Source organism: Arvicola amphibius, chromosome 6 (genome assembly GCF_903992535.2).
Source record: "Arvicola amphibius chromosome 6, mArvAmp1.2, whole genome shotgun sequence".
Lineage (NCBI taxonomy): Eukaryota > Metazoa > Chordata > Mammalia > Rodentia > Cricetidae > Arvicola > Arvicola amphibius.
In genome coordinates, this window is record NC_052052.2 from 49,560,933 (window position 1) to 49,576,256 (window position 15,324).

At 41.4% G+C, this 15,324-nt stretch overlaps 1 protein-coding gene across 1 annotated transcript in view; it reads right to left on the bottom strand.

Moving 5' to 3' along the window:
* Window positions 1-15,324, bottom strand: part of Nfia (nuclear factor I A) — a 166,645-nt gene that overhangs the window by 114,721 nt on the left and 36,600 nt on the right. The window contains exon 2 of the mRNA XM_038335160.1: window positions 5,315-5,389. The gene's annotated coding sequence lies outside the window, so the exon portion shown is untranslated. The remainder of the gene's footprint in view (window positions 1-5,314; window positions 5,390-15,324) is intronic.

Genomic DNA, 15,324 nt, shown 5'->3' on the forward strand with positions numbered 1-15,324 from the left:
TTTCCCACTGAGGCCTTTAAGGTTTCAGAGTCAACTCCAGCAACTTCAAGGGAAACAGTCAGCACTTGAGAAGGAAATGAGCAGTAGTGGAGTTTGGAGCAGAACTTTTTGAGTTCACACCAGGAGGGACATTTGGCAGCCGCAGAGCACATACTTTGAGGAAACGCTGGCACAAAATAAACAAGAGTGGGCTTGACAGAGAGCCCTTGAAGCGGCGACATTCAGCAGCCAGCAGAATGGGCTCTCCACCGCAGCTCACGGGAGGGGCCTATCTGAAAATGCCTGTGGAGGGCTTTGTGTAATAAAGCACCATCTCAACAGATGGCTCCTGTCTCCTCCTTCATGGGATTATGCTAAAACAACCTCAGTGATTCGGAACCACAGTCGCTCCCGGGAGCCTCTGCCCTGTACTGAATTCTTCCTTTTCTCTGGCCCAGCATGCAGTGGTCTGTGTTTTCTCCCTCTTGTGGAACAAGGTAATAAATAACGAGACGGGGTTCAGATGGTCCCGCCACGTGTGGAGACAGGCAACCGAACAGATCCGTACTCTCAGCTACAGTACTTCCTTTGCTACAGTTCACCAACATCAGATGATAGTGGCAAAAATGAAAGGGAAGAGACAAAGATGAGGGAGTTCCTGGGTGCCTGCAGCTCCCATGGGCCAGCTGGAGTCCCGAGTTCAGCAGTTCCTTGCGTCTGATCCAGGCATTAACGTCAGGCAGCTGGGCTGTCTAGTCTAACTTTCACCTAGGAACTTGTGAGGCTGAGTTTCTCTGTCTTTGCCACCTTGGAGGTGGCAGGGTCACAAACAACATAATCAGCATATAGTTATCTCAGTGACTCTTCATTTGCAAACCGTGAACTGGCAGGCTCCACTCCACTACAGTGAAAACCTCACTAGAATCCTGGGGAAACCGATATTTCTATGATCAAATGGAAACAGCTAACACTAGGTTTCTGGAAAGAGCAACCCTTCAATGCCAGAGGATCATATCTGAGTTATATGAAGTATCCACACCGTGCATGGTCACATCTAGCTGTGCCTTTGACGAAGTAAAACACCAGGTCAGGGTGGATCCCCAAGTAAGAAATTCTGAGGGAATAAGGAACTCTGATATGAGGCCCAGTGAAATACACCCACACAAGGGGCAAAACAACAGAGCGACCCAAGAGGGGTGTGTGTGTGTGTGTGTGCCATGTGGGCAGGTGGAGCACAGCGATTCAGGACAGTGAGATGATCCTGCATGATACGTATAGGAGATACGCTCTGTTACAGCTTTGTGGAGTCATTTAGAATGGATACCAGGAACAAAAGCACAAGAGGAAATCCCAATGCAAACTCTACACTTTAGTTAATAATTGCATGTCAATATTGGCTCACCTATAGTAAGAACTGTAGCAAACTACCCAAAGCTGTTAATAACAGGGGAAATGGTTAGAGATGGGGCATGAGGGACTCTGTGTTTTGTTAACTGAAAAATTATAAACCAAAAGAAAACTGCTCTAATATATTTTTTTCCAGGACTGGTGATGTAGCTAATTGGTGTGGGACTTATCTAGCATGCTGAGACTCTGGGTTCAGTGTACAGCATGTACCACCAGAATTAAAAATATGAAGAGCACTAATTTAAAACAAGTCATATTGAAAATGAATCTAGAGAGAATATAATTATGTATTTTACTTGTTCAACTTTGCATTATAGCAATCCTTTAAAATTTTTCTTACTTTAAAGATAGGCCACCTCAACAAGAAATGATCAATCAATCAATCAAAGCCCAGGATCCTTTGGTCTATTTTACTCTATGATGGAGTTAGAGGAACAATCACAACAAAGGCTTGTAAGACCAAGGCGCTCAGTGTCTTTGAGTACTGCAGCATCCTTCATCTGTGGAAAGGGACAATGACCCAGGCATAGAAGCACCAAGTGAAGCAGTGTCCACATGTCTCGCCCAAAGTACAAGGTAGGTACTTGGTAAATTCTCAGTCACATCATTTGTAATATCCAAATTGGACAATGCAGGGCTAACATCCTGGGTCTCAGCAACACATTGCCAGTTAACTTATTCCTGTTTCAAGGATGCAGAATGCTCCTCAGCCCTGCTTATCTGCAAAAATTCCCCTACAGCCCTCAAACAGGGGCTCAGCTCTCCCCATGTGGGTACAGGAAGAGAAGGGGCAGCATATTTCCGAGGAATGAGAAAGGACCCACCTTCTTTATGCGACTCGGACGGCACGCTCTGCTAGTTAGCTTTTGTCAGCCTGACACAAACTAGGAAGAGGGAGCCTCAGCTGCGGAACTATTTCATTAGATTGGCAAGTGGGCATGTCATAGGGCATTTTGTTGATTAATGATTGATGTTGGTGGGCCGAGTCCACTGATCATTCCTGGGCAGGTATTCTTGGATTGTCTAAGAAAGCAGGCTGAGCAAGCCAGTAGACTGCATTCCTCTGTGGTCACTGCTTCATTTCCTGCCTCTAGGTGCCTTCTTTGGCTTCCTTTGATGATTGAATGTGACCTGTAGGCAAATAAACCCTTTCTTCACCCCCCCCCCTTTTCTTTGGTCAGAATTTATCACAGGAATAGAAACCTAACTACGACATATGCCTCTGAGAAAAGAGTTCAGGCTGATGTCCAGCTTGGAGATCCCTCTTGCAGTAGCCAAGGAGATTGACAAAATAAACCTTGACAAACCTAGATTAAAGATCTAGGAAGAGAGGGTCTCTGGCATACAGTTGACCAGTTTGGCCTGAAGCCACGGTTTAGCTGATGCGGCCCGGTCCTGCTCTTGCCAAACAGCTGCAGTCAGCACAAGGCCATGTGTGAGTGAGTCCTGGAGCGATTACACAGCAGTGTGCAGAACCGGCAAGCATTGAGAAGCTGAAGGATGCTCACAATGCCAGGCCTTTGCTAACCAGCCCCCTACACAGGCACAGGAACCAGTCCAAGACACTCTGCACACTTAGCCCCAAGGGCAGGCATCCCCTCTGGCAATCTTGAAGGAACATGTAGAATTCACTTGGCAATCATGCTGCCTGAGACTGAGTGGAGGGCTAATCAATCTTGGCTATAAGACCTGAAAGGAAAATAAGGGAAGGGAGGAAGGGCTAGATGCCAGGGATGTTTCTGAGCTGTCTGGCCTCTTACAACCCCCAGACCTTGGAACTCGGCTGGTAATGAAGACTAATGCAAGATTTGAGCAGCCAAGGCAGAATGAAATGGGCTAAAGCACCAATATTAGAGTAAAAAGGATTTTTTTTTTTAAAAAAAGCAAGGCTATGCTTGGATCTCAATTAAGCTTCAATAAATATACTTCCCTCTAATGCTGCTATGACTGATACACTCTGATAAGACATACTCTTTATATGCTCTTATTAGTAAGAGTATAAAAATTTAGAATATTGATAACCTGTAAAATGTGTGCATTGCTATCTGTCTATGACCAGATCATAGACCGGCAATTCAACCATGCTCTAACCAGAGAAGCACATGTCTTCCTGTTCAACAATGCCATCTAGCTCCCCCTCAGCTGGTACTTTGGACACCTTTCATAACACAACCACAGGATCTCCAATGCAGGCCACCACCTGCTACTTCTCCTACCCCTCACTGAGGATTCCACCATTACCACCCAGAAAGACCTCATCACCAATGGCAGCCTCTCTGACTGCCAGAATTCTAGCATGCACAATTGCCTTTCCAGTACTTAAGCCTGGTCTTAAACAGAAGAGTTTCTAAAACTCCCCTGTGTTAGTCTCAGATTGTGGCCACATCAAGGCTTACCTGAACCATTTACACTGCTTGACTTTGAATAAATGACTTCCACTAGATGAATGATCCTGAGGGTCACCTGTAACCTTTGTTGCAAGGATTAATTGATAAACCCTTCCCCAAGGCCTAGCAGAGTACTAAGCAAATAATAAATGTTCAAGAACTCCTGGGTTTTCCTTCAGGCTCACATCGTAGCCTATTTTTTGGACATGCAAGATTATTCTAGCCTGTGATGATTGAGTTAGACTGGAAAAAAATTTAGGCTTAGAATATCATCAGGCTGGCTTGACTTTCCTTACATCTATTAGGACCAACTAACTGGTTTACCTGTGCCTCCTTTCAAGCCCATAACACATACATCAGAACTACAAACTCCATTTCCGTAAAGGGCTTCATGCCATTTGAAAGTTGTGTTTAACAATATAACTTACCTACCATTAGTATTCCGAAATAGGTAGAGGATATAAGAGTAAATTTTTAATATTTGTTTAATTTTACTTTTATTAATTAAATTTGTTGATTTATTTTACATCCCAACCATAATTCCCCCCTCCTTCCTCTTTTCCCATTTCCTCCCACAACCTCCCCATTTTCCCCATTCATTCTTCCTCTGTTTCTGTTCAGAATGGGGCAGGCCTCCAATGGGTATCAACAAAGCAAGGCATATCAAGTTGATGTAGGATTAAGCGCCTCTCCTTGTATTGAGGCTGGACAAGGCACCCCTGTGTGAGGAAGACGTTCCCAAAAGCCAGCCAAAGCAGTAGGGTCAGCCCCTACTCCCACTGCTAGGGAACCAAAAGTAGCCCAAGCTACACAACTGACACACATCTGTAGAGGGCCTATGTCAGTCCCATGCAGGTTTTCTGGTTGCTGGTCCAGGCTCTTTGAGCACCTATGGGCCCAGACTAGTTGTTTCTGCGGGTTCCCTTGTAATTTCCCTTTAAAATTGAGACTGAGAGTATGTGGTCACTTTAGGAATGGTTTTAAAACAGAGATGTTCTGGAGATGTATGTGTGAGGTGGGGAAAGAAGAGACAGAGAGCCAAAGACAGACAGATTTCCATGCTTCTTGGACTGTTTGAATTATGTCATAACAAACACACAATCAATGGGCCTTTGATCAACAGAACTGGGTGGTGGCACGCACTCTTCCGTCTTTGCTGTAGTTGTTATTGACAAGCTGGTAATGACCATGCTGTTACGTGCCACTCAAACTGAGAGCATTAGCATTGCTTAAAGGTCAGAAACAAATTCTCTTAAATGCAGAATTCTTTAGAAACCAGAGGGAAGCGTTAAGATCTTTTAAAGCCAAGTTTATACTATGTATCCAGGACTATTGGGAGACACTCAGTATTGGCCCTGGCATAATGGCTAAGATTAAAATACTAATTATTCCTAGCTTAGAAATATTGGCTTCCAAACAAACTCAGTGGTGTAGTTCCTCTATGAAGAAGAACAAAAAGAGTTTTCTCAAAGTAATGCCCTATAGGAGGAAACACAAATTGACAGCAAATCTGGACCAAATAAGAAGAACGTTGTACTTACTTTGTGACACTCTTACTAGCTCGGTCACACTGAAAACACCTGACGTGACAAAACTGTCCTGGAAGCCCAAATGTCCTGTGGAAACAAAATCAGAAGAAAACCAAGCGTCAGAAACAGAAAGCGCTCACCAGCACAAGTGTAAACACTCGTCCGTTATGATTAAGCATGCGAGGCTTAAGTGCACACTCAGCTCCCTCCGTGGTCCTGTGGGAGGGCACAGTCATTTGGTAACAGAGACAACTTTTGGGTTGAGTCTGGAGGTTGTGGAAAAGTTTTGAAACAACAGCTGGGTGATTTTCGAGATGGTTAAAAAAATCAACAGGAAATCTGAAACAAAAGGCAATTTTAAAAGAAAGAAAGGAAAGAGATGATTCCTGAGGCTTAGTCATGGGGACCCAGAATCCCTGGGGATCAACCAGGAGAGCAAAGCTCTACAGTGGTTAGAAACACTCACCACAGGAGTGTCTGACCAGGTTTAGCTGCCTGTTTATTTAAATCAAAGGAGGTTTAAAGGTATTCCCTTCTTTTCTAGAGGCCCTACAGAAGGAGTTCTGGAAGAGTCAGACAGGAAACGCAAATTCAGTCTTGAAATGTGGGAAGAAGTCATTTTGTACATAGGCACAAATTCATATTTGTTTAGAGAAAGAGGGTTTCGTGTTGGTTGATTTTTTTATAAAATATATATAAATGGTTCAAAATTGTTTCATTTTTAAGTTTTGTGTTTGCTTAATTTTAACTGAATGTAATTAATTTTCTCTAAAATATCTGATTTTACACCACACAAACATTGTACAACTTCATGGCGAGGGATGCACAGTCTAAGATGTGTATTTTGGTACCTACAGGTTTCGTTCTGTGTCTTACAAGGCATATTCTACTCGAGAGATTTGCTCATGAAGTCGGCTTACTCTTTACCTGCTTTAAGTGTGATGCCCTGGAGCAAGTGTTATCTGAAGATACTAAAAAAAGAAAGAAAAAAAAAGCAAAATACTGTTCTTTGCAGTAAGACACACACTTTAAGAAATCCAGCTTGAGAAAATAAGCAGTCTGTATGTACAGCAACCCGTCAGTAAGATGTGCACGCTCAGAAAAGCTAGATTTCACACACTGCTGAGGGGAAGCAAACTCATGAACTTCAGAGAATACATACCAGAAAGCTTACTAGATGCCACGCCCAGCAATGCACAGAAGGAGCCAAGTTCTAGAGGGTCATTAGCAGAGCTATGAGTTCTTTTGATTACAACAGAGTTTTGAGGAAGGAAGGATTTTACTGTGCTTTAAAATTTTCAGTTAATTCTGATATAACACAGGATATCTATGAGACCAAAAATAGTCCTATGCTTTGGGATACATACCAGTCATAACCCACTGTTCAAAATGAAACGGCAGAAGTTCACCTTAAAAGTTCTGAAGGACTTTTGCTTATCAAAATGACCTACAAATGGGTGTATCTAGGGGATCCTATTTAGTAAGGGCTGAAGGTAGTGTCTCTTGGACTGAGAAGTAAAAACTTTAGCAAATAAATAAAAAAATTCTCTTAAAGAGGTATTGTCAAAACAGATCATAACATTTCTTTTTTACTGGGTACCATTAAGATCATGTTTACCCCAGAGATCTTAACAAAGGAAATCCACTACAGTGTACATGAATGTGGACTCGATGCACACACCATCCAGGAAAACACAGCTGAATGGGAAGTGCGGTTCTTCCTTATCTCTCTTGGTACAAGTTACGGGCTGACACTTGCTTCAGTACCAAACCCTGAAAGCCTGTATTTTCAAGAAAGACTAATAAGAATCTCTGAACTAAGTAAGCATGAACACAGACCCCTTAATTCTGCCACCCAAAAGCAAGTCTATCTTCAAGCCTAGTTTGAGTTTGATGCAAGGACTCAGGGGCAGGGTGACCTTTGTCATCACTCAGTGAGCAAACAAATTTGTGGAAACTAGATTCATGCTTAATTGGTTTACCAAAGGGATTTTTATGCCTCAAATAGCTAGTGAATATTTGTGAATAAAGAGATGAGTGGATCTTTAAGCCAGGGACGCTCAAATCTTTTCCTTTGGCTCTCCTGGATTCCCAACTTCTAAATGTCTAAGCATCTACTGGACATGCTATGCAGACATCTCACAGGCAGCCTTAGATCCAACACATCCAAAGTCTTTAGTTTTCTGTGATTTGGTGCCATCCTCAGTCTGCAGATATACAATTGCCTAAACCCATGTGTCCACATTGATTCGGTTTCCAGGATATGCGGTTCTACCTCTCATGTTTCTTCTTTTTCTGAGATGGAGGTGGAGCACATGCCCAGTCCTCACCACCATGATGGGGAGCCTCCAAACCATCTGCTGTCTACTATTCACTCACTCATTTGGCATCCTCACGGATCCGTTCCTTAGTCTGAAGCCAGATCCCTCTCACTGAATGGCAGAGCCGACCACTCAGTCACTTAACCCACATTTACTGAGCAGCTACCTTGTGCCGGGCATTGTGCTGGATCTACGGTCCCGAATTTTAGAGAATTTGCAGGTTGGCCATAGAGACACATAAAAGTGTTTACAACAGATAGTATAGTCTAAGTGACACGAAGGGAACACACAAGGGCATTAGAAAAGATGGTGAGGGAAACCCTTCCCTAGCACTGTTTGGAAGGTATTGAGAAGAAAGCTAGGACAGAGAGTTGGCGAGCTAGCTGGTAGGTATACAAAGGCTCCAAGGAGAGTAGCAAGTACGGAAGAACCTGAGATCAGTCCAACCTATTCAGGGCACACTAGCCTATCAGAAACCTCGCAAGAGTCCCACAGGTGGAGCGCCCACTCCTCATTTGTTTGCTTCTGACATTGTTTCTTATAATAAGGTTGAACTAAACCAAGCCCTGGAAAACTAATATATATATATATATATATATATATATATATATATATATATATATATATTTCAAACTGAACAAAACTGGCACAAGAAAAAGCCCACTTCCATGTGGCTTCTGCTGAAGAAGGTGGCACTGGTTTTTCTGCTAAGAAACGCCTGGGGTATGTACAGTGGTGGCCATTCTCGTGTACTGTCTGGGAGAGCAAACAAAAGCAGAGTCAAAGGGCAGAACTGTTCAATGAACAGTGACACCTGCCCCACAGAAACCCAGTTTCCGAGTTAAACTAGGATCAGGAGGCTGAGAACATCACTGCAAAAAAATAACTTCTCCTTCTATCGGTAAGCCTACTGTCTCAAGATGGAGTGGAAGGGGAAGGATGTGGATGAGCGTATGCCAGCCAGAAACATGAAAACACGGAGTATAAGTATTTCCCGTGCCCCCACGGTAGCATCTCTCCATCGTATAACTGAATGATCAGATAGATTTTATTTATAACTGTCCCTGACAGACAGAAGGGTTGTGTAAACACTATCTAAGTGGCTAGTTTTGCTCCTTTGCTAGTTACTTGGAAACCCAGTGGTGAACTCTGTTAGGTGACAGCAATGACTGGAAACCCAAGAATCGGTGGAAAAAGTGAGATCGTGGACATAATGACTCAGCAACCGGGCAGATTCACCTTTCTTTCCCACACACACGGAGTCCCAAAAATGACTTGCAGGGAAAACACACAGACCAAGTTGCTCTGCACTTATTGCAAGATGAAGAAAAAAGTGGAAACAAAAATACAAAGTAAATTCTGGTAGCTTGAAATTCAGATGTTACTAATGTTAAAGATCTCTGTGAACTCCGGTACTGAGTAAACCCAGTAAACTCTGGAAACACCTTGGGATTTCCATTTTGAGCAGGGCCTCTGAGGAACGATGGGGAAAACATGGACCACTATTAAACTAGCCTGGCATGATGCAGCGTTAGACTGTTGGGTGGTCTAGCTCTAAACCCAGAACAACAGTATAGGAGACTGAAATAGAACAGGTCTCTTTTAATTTTATATAAGATGGCTCCAAAGTTCCTCCACTGAAGTTTGCTCAGTGAGTTCCCAAGGAGAGCACAGGTTTCAATGCCTGGGAATTAACTGTTCCCAGTGCGGAGGGAGGAGCCCTTCTGGAACAACAGAACGAAAAGAGACAGCTTTCGTAAGAGCTCAGAAAAAGCCATTCTCTTCACCTCAACGATATCAGCAATTATTATGGGAAATGTCATTCTCTGGAAACCAAATCTCCTTTTATGGGAGCACAGAACATCCATCTACCTTTGGATGTTAAGACAGGAAAGGAAAAGCTAGATTTTCTGAGATGTGGTGACCCACTGAACTGCCTACAGGTTGGGGAAGAGAACCAGGAACAGGGCATTGTGAGGGCCGGCCATTAAAGGAAGCAGAGTGTCTCCACCGTGAAGTTTGTGTCTAAGGAGGATACAGATAAGACTTTCTACGAGACTCGGCGTTTTTCATGTTCAGATACCAAGGCTGCCCCTGTCCTGAATGATCAGGTCTCGTCTGGTTGTGGGTGTAGGCTGACTGCGCTGTGCAGCCAGTTCTGTTAAGTGATGGCTTCCATTTTCTACCCTTCCTAGCAATTGAGTCTCCACCGTTAGTAAATCACAGGCTAAGAAGAGAGCCTTTCTAAGCCATATTCCTCGGTGATTGAGAAGGGAAAAGATCCCTTATTCTCACCTTATCACATTCCAGAAGTAAGCAGGGTGTCCTGGGATGTTCAGTACCAGCCTCTCAGAGGCCACTAGTTCCATAAAGGAAACTCCTTCCTGGAGGTGATGTCCTCCTTCTGTGCACTAAACCAGCCTACAGCACTCAAGGGATGCAGCTCCACGTATTTCATATGTGCTCAATAAATAAGGTGAAGTTAAACTTGACTTTTCCCAGAAAGGTCAAAAATCAATAATGTGAAGTTATAAAGGATTTCTGTTACACTGTCCTTGGTCACTAGCCTCCCACCTCATTGACGTCATCTCTCCACTCTGTCAACAAGCCAGAAGGGCTGCTGTAGCTTACGAACCTACACTGTCAAAGGGCCCAGCACAGCCCAATCTCTCTGTGCAGTGTTTGGTCAGTGACTTGGATAATCTTATTTGGCAGGCCTCTACTGCAGCACATACTATGTTATTATTGACACTGCAATAGTTACTTCTGCACTCAATTTGATATCTCAGAAAGCAGGTCTTTTAGGAATTAAATGGAGGTATTTACATCTATGGGTTGAATAAAGCCAAATTCTAACTTGAGCCTAATTTATGTTATATGATGATTAAATTATTTGCCATTCATTGGCAAAATCTGTGATATTTCTGGTTGCTGAAACAATTCCTTGTATTAAAAACATGAAGAATTCACATATCTATTTGTAAAGACATAAGAATGATATAATACATATTGTTTTGCTTTGATAGTAACCTATGTGGTCAAAAAACAAATATTAGTAGCATTTAATTAAACTAAATTTGATTACCTGATGATTTCATATAGTTTAATTTTTGAATGATTAATGAAAGGACCACATTTATCAACAAAACATCTAAAATTCAGAGTAATTTTTTAAAACGTATTTGGTATGTTTGTGAGTATTGGATACATGACATCAAGAAATAACCTGGCTGTGGAAGGAGCCATCAAGGCTACTTAACTAGTGGGCAGACCAATGCGATATGTTAACAGAGATAGTTAGATTAATAAAAGCCAAGTTGTTTTTAAAACAATCCATTAAGTATATGTTCCTTCCCCCCAAATTTCCAAATATCTTAATTTTGCCCTTTGGTAAAGGCAGAATAAATTTCTCTCTCCCCCACCTTGCAAATACCTGAGGATGAGCTCTCCAGCCAGTTCCCCTCCTCCAGGCTGGAACTCCTTCCAATCATTGTTTTGTGTCGTTATGCTGTTTTTTTTTTTAAATGATAATAAATTAACTTCCCTGTCTCCCTTAAACATTTAGACCACAACAGAAATGGATGTTTTGCAAGTGGGGACTTGTGTAAGAACAGAGAAAATATTAACTTTGGGGATGATGTTTTCAAATATGCCACTGAAATATAAACAAATGGAGAAAAATTTACATCAGCTAAGTGAAGCCACCATCCTTAGTATGAAGAATCATTAGTTTATACATTTGATTTTTTTAAAAAAAATTAATTTTGACGCTTTTAAATTAATTTAGTTTTGAACTAAAAGGGGGATTTCGACCAACCCTATTGCTTTCATGTTCTAAATCAAAGCTGCCTCCAAACATGGACAGTAACAACTGGTAATTGACAAATGGGTGGAACTATTTGTAATAACTCCAGCTTCTACTACGAACCCTTGCATATATTAGGGAAAAATAAGGAAATTTATTCCCTGAATACATCTGAAACTGATTATCTTAAATGAAACAGACATGGAACTGGATCACCCGAGGGCTACCCTGGTTCATGGGTGTAAAACAGCAGAAAACCTTCATGGCCCATCACCCTGCCTTTCCTCTTTAGGTCTAATTCATGTGGCTGTGAGACCATTAATAGAGCTCAGCTCGCTAAACCAGCATAAGACACGGGCAGTGACAAGGAGAGACGATGAGCAGCAGCTATGTGCCAATTTTAAGACACTCAAAACTGATTTTGGTTCACTAAGCATGGAAAGAAAATCATTGATGAATTGAAGCAATACATCGTTTAAAAAAGGGTTTCAATTATGTTTCCAAGGCTACAGAGAAAGGCAAATCTAAGAACTATTTTATACATAGGGATATGCAGTTTTCAAAATTCCGTAACATTAGTGAATATTTAAGGCCACAAAGAGCTTTCATTGCTTAGGCATTTTACTTTGTACAACTCTTGCAATAATCACTCTATCATTAATGCCATAATTTGTGATGTTTACTCAATCACAGAGTCTATATTATACTTTTCTGCAGAAACTATTGCAGATTAAAAATCATGTAGGCCACAATACTTTGAAAGTTTTCTGGTCTAGCACAAACACAGAGTATTTTAGAGGTACCAGATAGTTCTTTGTGAAATATAACGGAATGAATTAGACTGTTCAGGCCACATCAGGTAAGGACAATGAAGGAACACTTTTTAAGACTTTAAAGTCATGTAATGCAATTCCAGGCTGGATTTTTCTTGTTAAAAAGAAGGAAAATGGGAGTGATTGGAAGAGAAAAGGGCCAATATTTGACAACAGAAATCAGCATAACCTTTTAACTGCAGCAGCCATGGGTGACTGCCCTTCGACCTTGGAAGATTATGTGGGATTTCAATGACCACAGCTGGAAATGAGCATGTGTGAGCCGAGTACAGATCTGAGACCTGGTACAAAAGGCCGCACAGTCTGGGCCCAGATCACAGTGTTCCTTAGACACTGTCTCCTGCTCCTGGCTTAATACACTGTGAGCAAGAAAGTTGGTGAGGGTTTTTTTTTTTTTTTAAGTTTTCTTTTAACTTTTTTTTCCCCAAGCAAGAAATCATTGGTGGATTTTATCATCCCTCCTTTTCTTCCCCATCTGTACAATTCACATTCCCACATGAAACAGGCCCACAGAGACACAACAATTTAATTTTTTACATATGACATTTCAAAGATAACGTATCTTGAAGTTTAATAATGCTTTCCTTGAGTGCTTAAAATGGCCTTTACTGTGGACATTTCAGTGGAAATCATCACAGAGACAGAGGTGGGCAGGCGCGCACACACACACACACACACACACACACACACACGCGGAGAGGTGGCAGTGGCGAGGGGAGGTAATTAGGAACTATACCTTTCCTATCAACAGTATAGAACATACTGCATGTCCTCACTCATGTGGACGAACAAACACCACCTATCCTACTTTTTTCCCTTGGCATGCAGATTCCTGCTGCTAGGTAAGTATTTCATGATTTCACCCCTTTCTTCACTTACTTCATGAATATATTAGCATTGTTAAGTCTGTAGGTTTGCTCACTCAACAAGGACATAAGAGAAGATGAATTCCAAAGAGGTTAACCTAACCTGGTAGATACAGAGATAATGGCTCAGAGATAGGGTCCCTTTCATCCACGAAACCCTCATCCCTTGTGCTGAAGGCAGATATGCTGACGCAGGCACACTTTCACTTCTCATTGCTCTGAAACCACCAAAATGATGCCGCATGATTACTGAAAGGACACGCTGCTATGACTCATTTATGCTGTTTTGGTTTTACAACGCACTCTGTCTTACCTTCCACCACCCTGGCTTTTGCTGATTACTCTTCTTGCAATATCAAATTAGCAATTACTTAGCTTCAGTAGAGGTAGCCTTGTAACTATGCAAATAATTACCTGTGTCTGGCAAAGTCAACCTGGTGGAGTGGTACGGAACAAGCAGAAGCTGGTGGCACCGTCTTCCAGCTCAGACTTGGGCCATCTGCCCACATCCTTCTATAGCAACTGTAAATGTTCTTCCAAATGAGCCATGGGACAGAGTGTTTTTCAGAACAGACAAAATCCATTTACTGTTTCAAAATTCTATAAACAGAGTATTAAGGAATTCAGTCCCCAGAGAAACTATATGGGTGTTGGCCTTAGTCTCCTGGGAGCTCCTGCCAAACTCACATATTTGTCTGACTATTGGTTTATATTGTCCTTTGCAGTTCTCAGAGGAGGAAGGGCCACTGTGTGTGATCTCAGTTCACTTTAGGACTGGGTCTGGCTGGTGACAGGTACACATGATAAATGTTCCCAAAGGCTGACCTAATTTCCGTTGAAGTGAGTGTTTTGCTAAGAACATTCCCTCACAGTGTCAGCTTGCAGCAGAGTCCTCAACCTGCCAGCGTCTGTTTCCACTGCTTGTGAAACTTTACTTAAAGCGGAGTTAATTTTGTCTTGTTCAATAACCTCCAGAATCAGGTTTAAACCTATCTATATTTTAAGCCCATTTAAGAGGTGTAGTGGTCAAACCATGCTAAGTGTGATAGTTTTCAGTTGTCTGTGATTAGAAAAGCTCAGCTCTCTGAGCTAAATGCAAATTGGGATAGACCTGAAATACATTTGCCTTTTCTTGCATAGGAGGATCAGTATGTCAAAATGCTCATTCATTTTGCCATTCACAAATTCTGTTTGCAAGGTATTATTTACACACAGTAGAGTGGGAGGAGATACCATGGATGCTAGAGTCCTAAATTATACTAAGTTTCATTTCTTTGTAAACCAACATTAATGGTTGCACCTACCACGTAGGTTTGTTGTTAGGAATAATGAGCTAGTAAATTTTAAATGTTCAGCAAAGGACTTTGAGTAGAGAATGTTATACAATGGCTCATATCATTAATCTTATAGAAATGTTACTAGAAAAAAATTCTAGTTACTTCTGCCCTTTTGACAAGGAATATTAAATATTCACATTTATACATAAGTGAGAATGTTGATAATCTAATTTATTTGAGTAAACTTGGTGGTAAAATAAAATTATTTTCCAAAGCAAGTAACACAAAACTTATTCAAAAAACAAACCCTCTGATAGGTTTTAATGGATTATTCCAAACTAAAGGGATTAATAGTACTCAGCTTCTAAATTAGTTCAAATAAAATAGGTACAAATCTAATCCCTAAATATAATCTTATTTGTGCATAAACATACTTACTGGTAACATTCATAATAACTATTTAAAATTTCAAATACAATTTTAAAAATAATTTGTTCTTTAAGTGGACCTAAAGTGCATTTTTCTGACAGTAGACTAAGTTTGTTTCATGGGGGAAGAAAAAAAACCAGCTTCCTCTGCCTAGTTTCACTTTAGTATTTTAAGGATCTGGTTTCCTGAAAACTCCTGTTGATATCGAACGTGGCCACGCTGTTTGCTCTAGAAAGTGGGTATTTAGAATCTAGTTTTTAAGCTACTTTTCAAATAAAAGCCACTTACAGTTTTTAAAAACAGGAAGTGCTTCTGATGCCTCTAAATGGGTAGGATATAAGTGATCGCTATGCATGTTAAGTAAGGAAAAACTTCTTTTTGTTAAGATCTCCACATTCTGGCTTCGTACCTCTACATAAACAGAGAGCCGTCAGAAAGCCTCCCTCAAGATGGGGTCTTGATTCCTCGTAGCTCAAAATCAATGCTAAGAG